The sequence below is a fragment of the Epinephelus fuscoguttatus genome, linkage group LG16 (assembly GCF_011397635.1).
Source record: "Epinephelus fuscoguttatus linkage group LG16, E.fuscoguttatus.final_Chr_v1".
NCBI classification, from domain to species: domain Eukaryota; kingdom Metazoa; phylum Chordata; class Actinopteri; order Perciformes; family Serranidae; genus Epinephelus; species Epinephelus fuscoguttatus.
The window spans coordinates 23,970,050-23,980,734 of NC_064767.1; the positions used below are offsets into that span (position 1 = coordinate 23,970,050).

Genomic DNA, 10,685 nt, shown 5'->3' on the forward strand with positions numbered 1-10,685 from the left:
AGCAGCTGAGTGAAGTGGAGCATGAGGAGGAAGCACGGGTTAGCCCCCGCTTTCACTGCAGGCAGATTCACTTGCCACAGGGGCGAGGAAATGAAACCTAAACAGCCAACTTAGTTTAGCAGTTAGCAATGTCTTTCACTCACTCTTGGTCTCTTGGTCAGGCCATTACTGCTAACGTCCCCACGCTTATCCGCCAGGCTCAGTGAGTCGGAGCCGAGAAGCATGGGGACGTTAGCGTTAGCACTAGTCGGCTGCCATGCTAACGTTCCAACTCTTCTCCGTGAGGGAGGAATGTTAGCGTTAGTTCCCAGAGTTAGCACTAGAGCTACTACGGCTACTGAAGTAGCTTGCAGATGAATGTACATGAATGTGCAGCCAGACCGGCTTGTAAACAATGGACTGGAGATCAACACAGAGAGAGTGTGTGTGAGGTCATGCTATACTCCAGATGAAATTACACCTCTAGTTCTTCACATTGCAGTTTTTTAATTCCTTCAATCTAGAAATGATGAATTTCACTTATTGCTCCTTTAAGACTTATTGAGACCTTTTTAAACAGTTTTAAACCGTCATTGGGTCTGTCAACCTGGAGACATTTTTGCGGTAATGTGACCTAAAATATCTCAGACTCACTGAATTACATTTAAGACAATTTAAGACTTTTTAAGGACCTGCAGACACTGTTCTTAACAGCACTATTCAGTGCTGACTAGTGCTGCTGGGATAGAGGTAGACGGAGCTGGTGGCTGAGATGACAAACAGTTGCAGAAGTTACTGCCACTCACGCTGGAAAAGGGGCAAAAATTAGCATGTTTCTATCACTGCCAGTTGGAGCTAGAGCTGACAAATACCTGCGATTACTGCAGTCATTTGTCCTGGGAATGAATGCCAATTGTAACCTTTCCCACTAAAGACAAAAGCCAGAAATTTGTGTGTGTGTGGGGGGGGGGTGGCTTGTCCAAAGGAAAAGGGGGTTATAGACTGTGGTGACACCTTGCTGACAGTCACTCAAAGCAGCCACACCTTTTATCATCCATAAATTTAAGCCTTGATAAAATGCATATAAAATGAACCCCCCATACAGTTGTCATGAAATAAGCTATGGAAATCAAAACCGTTTTTGTACAAGGCTTTTTAAAATGGAGGTCTATGGGGCCTGACTCGCTTCTGGAGCCAGCCTCAAGTGGCCATACGAGGAACTGCAGGTTTTGGCACTTTCACTTTGGCTTAATTTTTCAGCCCCTGAGGACACGGTCTGTGAAAAACACAACCACACTGCTATCATGAACGCTTTGTTTCATTCTAACACGTAGACTTGTGGCTTCAGCGAGTCTAGCAGAGCTGTCATAATCATATGCAGTGCTGCTGACCACCAAGTGTGTCACAGCAGCCTCGGTCTCCCTGAGGTTTCTACAGAGAGTGACAATGTCAGATAAAATATTCTCTCTTCCCTGCCGGTGCCTGATACCTCAGTGTCACGCAGAGAGATGAGTTAAAGCAGACAGCATTGTCTTTTTCCCTCAGGCCCTTTTCATCCGTGCCGCACGAGATAAAACAACAAAGTAGAGAAGCCTCCCTGCAAGAGAAAAACTCTGCTCCTTGATCAGCTCACAAGGGCTGATATGAATAACTGCATGGTGATAAGTAATAAAACGCTGAATATGGAACACCAATATCAATAAAAGGGGGAGTGATAGAGTGAATGAGATTGCAAGTATTGTCATGAGGACTGTGTGGGCACCCAGAAGACCTCATTTACATGAGATGAGGTTGGCTATTGTGTTTCACTGAACAAATCGGGAAGCTGATACCTGGTTTTTTAAGAAAAAAAATTAAATTCAATTTCAAACAAAGAGGAAAAATGTGAAATTGATTTGTGTGTGATATTCATTCTTAGGAACAGTGGAGGAATAAATAGCACTAGCAGTTTATGCATCTATTTAAGATTCAGCATTTATTTGAAGCTGCTCTAATCAACATTTTTATATTAACACAGAACAAATGGCTATATCATATGTGTCTAATGTGAAATGAATCCCTTGTAGTGACTAAGACAATTGTCCCTACAGCTCTACACAGTGCTCTTTTGGGTTTCAGTAGCCTTGTTAGCTTGTTTACTTGTAATGTAGATGTTGAACATAACACAACAGTACTGTACATTAAAAAAAAATAAAAAATACTAACACTCTCTGTACATATCAAAATACATAAGATAACACCTTGAAGCAGCAGCTTAAGACAACCTAAATTCAGTTCAATGAAAAATAAATTATTCGAATCTAAAACTAGTGAATAAATGAAAAGATCCAAAACCAGATTCTAAAATGGCCAAAAACACTAGCCCCTTTTACACTGCCAGATTTTCCACAAATGTTGGGCCGTTTTGCCGGGAAGCTGTGAGCATTTAATAATAATAATAATAATAATAATAATAAATTTTATTTGTATTGCACTTTACATTTTAGCAATCTCAAAGTGCTACAGAGCAGGATATTATACACACAGAGGCAGAATGCCGAGTTGATCCGAGGCACCCAATTTTCCACCTCGTACGGTAGTCATATTGGCAGAATCCTTTTAGTTTAGACAGACGGAGGCGGCCTTCCGCTACGGGAGGGGCTGTTGAAAACTTGTGGGAGGAGCTGTTGATTACGCTGCACGTGCTACCCACTGGCGGTGGATAAACAGGAAACAGCTGATTAGGAATTAGCGAGCAGCTAGTAGCAAGAGAGAAACACAAACCTGGCAGACACTGTAAAGATGAGCAAATGGGGAGACAAGAAATTGCACACCCTCCTTGCACTCGCAAACAAAGAGGCCATTGACCGATTTACCAGAGAGTCGCCGCGGCTTCCCTCCCACATCACTGTTTACATCACATGCTGAGCCACACGTCTTGTTACTTGCTCACGCCCCCCATTGCCCTGAAAAAGGCACATTCTGTATAAACAAAAGTAGGTAGGCGCCATTTTGCCGCACTCCCTGATTTTGTTTTTATCCTGCCAATGCTGAAAAAAGACTGATTGGGCTTTCCTGCAGATTTGCACAATTCCTATCTAAAAAGGGCTACTGAAACCCAGAACAGTTTCAGCAGCTATGTGTACTACTGTAGTGGCAGTGGTGTTGACTGACTCAGTTGCCTATCATGATTGAGGCAGGAGGTCATGACATGGTGGACAGATGTTGGACTTTGAAAGATGCTGCCAAAGTTCAATAACACACAGTATAATAGTTAATATAATAATACAATGCACTTATTGCCACTTCATATACCAAATCTAGCAGAAGACCTTGGTCACCAAGACAGTGATCCCATCTCACCAAGATCTGTAATCCAAAGTCCGAGCAGAGAAACAGCTGAGATAAAAAGACCATCCTATATCACCACGCATGTCACAGCAAACTGGCAACACCAACGAGCAGCATGAGTAATAGATCGATGCTACAGGAAACACTGTGGCCAGGAGGAAATACTGCCATTTTTGTCTTTTTGTCCCCAATTTCCACTGATACGCAGCAAGGACGCAACAAGCATGTGAAACCTATAGTATATATACTAGACAATACTTTTGATCCAAGTACTGATTTCTCACAACAACCTCTGATACAATTTGTTTTAGCACAGTCCCAAGTGAGATATTCAGAGGCTGCTTCGACTCGACACAGTTTGCATGATGAATGCAATTTGGAGCCTAAAGCACATTCATCCTTCTTAACTGTGCGTTGGTTCAAATTCATTTAATCTTAATCACATTCAATACTAATTCATAGCATTAAAGCAATCTATACTGTTGGCCTCCCTTAAATAAACAGACCAGAGGGTTTTCTGGGATATTAAGACGCCTTAAAAGGTATTGATCAGACGGGATTAAACTGCGGGCCACACACTGGAGTGGTTCAAGTAATAAGGGCCATGTGGGTCAGAGGCAAGGTCATGTATGTGGAGGGGGGGTCAACTAATTGTCTCACAGAGCCTCCTGCTTTCACTACAGCTCAGTTCTACCCACATTTTAGGATGCCAATCACGGAGGTGTGCAGAGGGCAATGGATCAAGGGAGCTGTGTAAATCCTCGCTTGACTGATGACCGAGAGAGACACCGAGAGGACACAACAAATTATCACATCAAACTGGTGGGCCTTCATGTCACATGTTGTCTGTCGTACAACAAAAAAAAATGTAACAAACGCTTGCTCCATTAATCTTTAAGGGGATCGAGAGAAAAGTAATTATGATTATGATTTATGACTTTTTTTTTTTTTTTTTAGCAAAAATTTGAGCTATTTGTTCACTGTCACTTTCTCAATCTTCACAGTAAGCTGAATATCACTGACATTTTATGGAATAACCAATTCTATAAATCATGAAAAAGAGCAACAGATTAATTGATAACAACAATATTATTCGTTGCTCTCCTGTAGTCTCACTTTCCATTAAAAATAAGCACTACACAGGTCATTTAACACACCAAATTTCACAGAATACAGTTTGATCATAAACTAGGCCACAACTGAGAACATTTGGTGACTTGCCATCCAATGAGAAAAATTACATTTTCTTTTTTTTCTACACAAGTAGCAAAGTTTGGCTCATTAAGCTGTGCGCGCCATGCACAGACGGTGATGAAGATGTTGGCTAGTGAGTGAGCTGCAACTGCTAGTTACAGTACAATGGCACTTATGCAAGAATGAGGACGCACAGGTGTAAGTCGAGGCAAACATTGTTGAGATAAATAGTGCAAGGCTCCTCGTGTATGGTAATTTCTCATTATGATTTCCTTGATTCAGAACTTCTCAGAGCCTGACAGCTGCGGTGACTGAACGCTGTCGGTGTTTGCTATTGTGCTGTATCGTGTGCGCACTCCTGTTTGCCTGCTCGGAGCCAGGGGACGACTTCTCAGAGGGTTATATTTGCATTGCATGTTAAATAAAGTCAAATAAAAATATCAATTTGACTTGTAAGCCTGAAAGCTGCAGCTTCAATAAAGCTGCTGAAATTATTAAATCAGAGGGTGAAAGCAAATATCTCTCCAGTTATCACTACAGATGAGTGAGGCAGACAAACTGTGAGGCTGCCATCACAGAGTCCATGGTCTTTTTTTATAATCTCACCTATAAATTGGTAGAGCAGAAGCATTGTTTGTCACCGGCATGCCAATTCATTCTATTAACCCGGTGCTTTCTCTGTGACAAAGAAAACAATACTTTGGAAAGTTATTTCACCTGAGAATGTCTCAAAGTAAACACACAGACTTTAAATCAACTGGCACAGAACTCATTTCTCTGTCCACTCACTGTTAAACAGTCTATTTCTGACAACACTGTGGTGATGGATTTGGTAGATGATGTCCCATTTCAGAGTAGGTTAGAGCAGAAAGCGGTCAACAGCCATCATCGTTTGAGTGTGTTGGCGTATTTCTAAACACATCTACAAATCAAAACCACTTGATTTGTAATGATGGACCTGAAACATTATCATTACTGCATCATGTGAGACATAATAACTCTGAAATCCTGCAGCTAGGCTTCAAAACTATGAAAATCTGCTTATTTTTTCCGACTTCTGTCACCAGCAGGATGCCACTGCAACAGCACTGAGACACTGATGTCGGTGCGGAGCCACTGGAGGACTGATAAGCCAAGCACGAGCAAGCTGCTGGCCGCAGCCTCCGCCAGACTGATCACTCGTGCTCCCTGGGCAGCTATCTGCATCGCCACTAATCAGTTATAACACTGATGAGCACCCGGGCCCTGTAACCCTGAACACCAACCGCACATCAATTTTCTCACTCTAAATGTTCAGTAATTGAAGCCAATGAAAATACAATTTATTTTCAAATTTCAGGACCACTTTGTGAACACCAATTTACTGGTTAATTGCAAAATAAAATATACCAGTTTGAATTATATCTCAAAAAGGTTACTAGAGCATGGGACAGTTCACATGCACACCTTAACATACACAAATATACATATTTTTGTTCTTTTGTTTTTCTCTATAAACCCGAGGAGCATTTCAAACTGCTACTGCAGGATGTTTCCAAGCCCGTAATTCCTCAAAGAAGTTATAACCATGGGTTAAATTAGGCCAGAGCCAGCAGCAGCACAGCTTCACCAGCGTGACTTCACCTCTATGAATTGCTCATTTTTGTTTGAGGCAATACCTTCATCAGTCACCAGCCCCCCTGTAGTATAGACCGCAGTGCTTCCTGTTTATTTGGTTCTCTGGAGGAGAACCTCAATAAAGCAAGGTTGTGCGTCTTTGTTTGTTTGTAACACTTGTGCAGTGCTTAGGGGAATTGCGGTATGTACTATTTCAGCCACACACAGCCCCACATAAAGGAAATACTGCAGGTCTGTGATGCAGCACGGTCACATGATCATGATCCAGTGGTGGGTTAGTATGTGGTACATCTGCAAGCCAGAACATTGCTATATGATTTTCACACTGAAGTGGGTGGATCAATGTATGAATTAAAAGTTTCATTCAATGTTCTATTTTTTTTTCACCCTCACCAACACTAAGCAAGCTGCTCCTCTGTGTTAACAGGTGTTAAAACAGTTCAGCTCACTTCAATCAGGCAAACACTCCCTCACCAAACCCCCCTACACCTTCTCCTGGAAAGCTTGAGTGCACTTATTCGGAAATAATCAGTCCCTCTTTTGTTAAGATTTATTTTTGCACTTCTTTGGCTCTAATATTTGAGTCAGTCAGTCTTCAGAAGCCTTCGTAAAAACATCTGCACTTTCAACCAGCTGGCTGGACCAGAATTTTTGTCCAATTTTGAATGCCAGCAGCACACCACAGGGTAGAGATGGAGACAAAATGACAAGACATTTTGAAAGATGAAATACTAAAGAGTAATTTCCGCCATAGTTTTGGTTTTGTTTGATAAAACTTTTCTGGCTATATTCAAAAAAAGATATCTTGTAAGTTCAGCTTTCTCTGCTTTGATAACAAAGCAAAAAGCCTGGTCACACCTATTTTAAATGTCATTCAGACGCCGTAGCATAGGAGTGGAGACAAAATGAAAACGGCTATCAAGAGCTAAGAGAACATAGATTTGAAAAGAACAGATGATTTTTTTTAAATATCTTTTCATTAATCAACATAATGAAGTGGGCTTACATGAAATATCAGTGGGCTTAAAAAGTATGTCAAGTATCCATTAAGCCCATGCCAGGCTTTTGACATATTTTGACAAATTATACAATAAAAACATCAGATATTAGTATAAATTATTTACACTTCAAATGCAAGGTTAGACTTCCATTTTAACAAAAGTGCTCTCACTTAAATGTAGTCAGTACATATTAGAAATGTCTGAAAAGCAAATTTGGTGTGCTCAATAGGGACGCTCACCCTTATTCCTAGTTTTATGAAGGTTATAATAATAACTCATTCATTTTCCATAATCGCTCATCCTGCTGGGGGTCGCTTGGGGGATGGAGCCTATCCCAACAGAGCATGGTAAGAGGTGGGGTACACCCTGGACTGGTCACCATACCATAGAGACAGACAACCATTCACACTCACATTCACATCTGCAGCCACCAATTAACCTGCATGTCTTTGGACTGTGGGAGGAAGCCGGAGCACCCAGAGAAAACCCACGCTGACATAGTGAAAACATGCAAACTCCAAACAGAAGGGCTCCCCCCACCCCGAGTTCAAACCAGGAAACCTCTTGCTGTGAGGCAACAATACTAACACTGCACCGCCTGATTATAATAATCAGTTTCAGAGTGCTGCCAATCCAGCTTTGAATTGCATTGTACAGACACGTGTTACTTTCATTATGACCGCCCCATTTCAATCAGTGAGGCAGGGCTAAATACAGTTTCACACAGCACCTCAAACTACATCCTCCAATATAATTATACAGTTGAATTGTTGCCTCTGTTAAAGTGCTTCAAAGTAAACTATACATTATAAAAATCATGAAGCGGGATTTATTGCAGAGCAGGACTGTGGTATTAGTTGTATTAGACTGCATTAGTTTTCACTAGGTGTACTGGCAACTGTGTGTGAGCGTGTGTCTGATATATGCATTTTATGAGTAGTATTTTTTTTATCAAGATCAACCTCTGAACATGATGATACAAAGATACAAAAGTACAAACAAATTAGTAAAGGCTACGATATGGGACAGATATCAGTTTATGTCATGGAGTAAAAATAAAATCAGAACAGTATCGGGGAGCCCTGAATTCTCTGACGATTACCTCTGCCACAGATGTGACGTTTTTACAGGCCTGCATGTTTGTTTGTTATTTAAGATATCTCAACATCTGTGATCAGATTTGAATCATATTAGGTGCAAGATCTCGCCATCAAACATGTCTAAATATTTGAAAAAAAGAAATCAAAACTTTTTGGATTGTGCGGCCTTGTTGGATATATTTGCTGTTTTCAAAACACAGATGCTACAAACAATTTGAATACACTGACTGTAGAAATAAGGAAGGCAGATGTTTGGCTTGCAACATGTAGGTCATTTCTGTGTTGAGGCCTGTTAGCATCATAGACTGTCATATAGGCTAAATACATAGTGTTTGATTTTCGATCACCTCAGCCACCCTCATATACTCAGGCTCGCAGGCCCTTCCATCTGTGTGTGTGTGTATATGGATTCTGTTGTGAGTTTATGGTGATCTTTTGCTATTTATTCCTCTGGTGTTCCTGCACAGATTGTGTGAAGTCAAAACTGTGCAGCAGACCAGTTTCCAAATGGCCTGAGCAGGTAAAGTCTGTATATCACAGCCTCCACCTGGCCTGTCTGTTACAGTGAGGGTGAAATTGGCAGAGACTGGCAGGCACGCTGCTTCACACACATTTAAAAGCTGAGGCAGGCCTGCAGCCAAAAGGGTCTGCACTAAACCACAGTTTAGCGTTAAGCTCAAGCGACGCGTCTCTCTGCCCCCATTCTGCAAGGCCCAGGATTTACTATGGACGGGTAATCTGACTAGTGAGGGTGCACATGGACCATCTGCCGCTGCGTGCAGCACCCGCGCGAGCGCGTCTCTGCTGACTGACAATTACACTGTAAGGTTACATCGGTAGGATGCATGCTCACCATTAAGTTGAAAAGGTGGTCCGCCCTGGGACGGCGACTTGTAACATCATTTGGAGAGTTTCTTTGAGAGCTGAGAAGTGTCTCTCTCTGGGGGATGTGACAGCTGAGCTAGTGTGAGCAGCACGCAGGAGGAAACATGTTGCTAAGGTAATGTGATCAGACGCTGAGGGCTGAAGGCGTGCCCGCCTGCAGAGGAGATGGCCCTCGGGGGCAGCGGAGGGCGGGGATACAGGCTGCCTGATTGATTATTTAATTAGGCTTAACTAAATATTCATTAGCCAGGCCGAGTTATTATCTTGTGTAAACAACTGAAGCTCTCTGAGTGAATAAAAATGATTTTATGTGGTACCTGTGGGGTGAAAAAAAAATAAAAACTAAACTGACTGGACTGTCTTGTAATTGGACCATAGCAGATCTGGATTAGGGAGTACATTTTTTTAAACTATTTAATCGAGTCTGTTCGCTGAATTGCTGGATATTTCATGCATTACCTAGCAAATAAATAGCTACACATTACTGTAATACTTTGCCAAGCAGCTCAATTGCTTTGCCTGATCATTAAATTAAGATGATACTATCACTAATGCAGCCATTCAGAAACTTGAATACTGGTGGAGTCCATCTTTTAAGGTCTAACTAGATTAAAGGAGACAGTTTGGAATTTGGGGCAATGCATATATTTGCATACTTGATAAGAGTTCAACTATATAAACGCCACAATGACGTCACCCATGGAAGGAGGAGCAAGAGGTGGAATTGACGCATATTATGCACTGTTGCATGCAGTATGCACACAGTCGGGACATATTACCCAGCCAACATTAGTATGTGGGACCCCTATGGATACTAAATGAGCTGAAAAATGGGCCACCTGAGTAGCAACTGTGATGGGCCCAAAATGTGCACCTTATCTGGGGATCATGGGTAAACCCACCCATGTGGGCAACTGACATGGGATCAATATGGGACCCGTGGAAAAGTCCATATAGGGCCCATTTTTCAGCCGATATACTACCCACATGGGCCCACATACAAATGTTAGCTGGGTAGTCCCTCATAACAGTACACCCTGAAATTTGACCCATCATTGTGGTTTCTGACAGTCGATGTGATGCATCTTTGGCTGTGCAGAGGATTGTGGGTCAGAATAGACAGAAACATACTGCAAAATAAGAGCAGATGTAGTAGAACATCCTGGTATTTTTTGACATACTGCATTTGACATACTGTGTATTCAGACATACTAAATCTTTTTCTGGCATGCTATATAGTATGGTAGTATGGGTCCTGGAACACACAGTGTGTTGATTCCTCACATACAGCCTGTCACTTAAGGCAGCCCGGTCTTAATTATGTGTAACTTTAAGCCTTAGTAAAATGCAAACGGCTGAGGTATAAAAAAATTCACCCCTGTACAGTTTTCATGAAATTAACTTAAAGGACCAAAACCATTTTTGTACCAGGCTGTAAACATGTTTATATCTGCTGTAAAGTTGGGCATTTTAACATGTGGGTCTGTGGGGATTGACTCACTTCTGGAGTCAGCCTGAAGTGGCCTACAATGAACTGCAGTTTTTGGCACTTCCACATTGGCTTCATTTTTCAGCTCCG

At 41.8% G+C, this 10,685-nt stretch overlaps 1 protein-coding gene across 1 annotated transcript in view; it reads right to left on the reverse strand.

Annotated features, from left to right (window-relative positions):
• The window catches only part of eys (eyes shut homolog), a 233,308-nt gene extending 224,042 nt beyond the window's left edge, over positions 1 to 9,266 (reverse strand). The window contains exon 1 of the mRNA XM_049600306.1: positions 9,075 to 9,266. The gene's annotated coding sequence lies outside the window, so the exon portion shown is untranslated. The remainder of the gene's footprint in view (positions 1 to 9,074) is intronic.
• Positions 9,267 to 10,685: the final 1,419 nt, after the last annotated feature.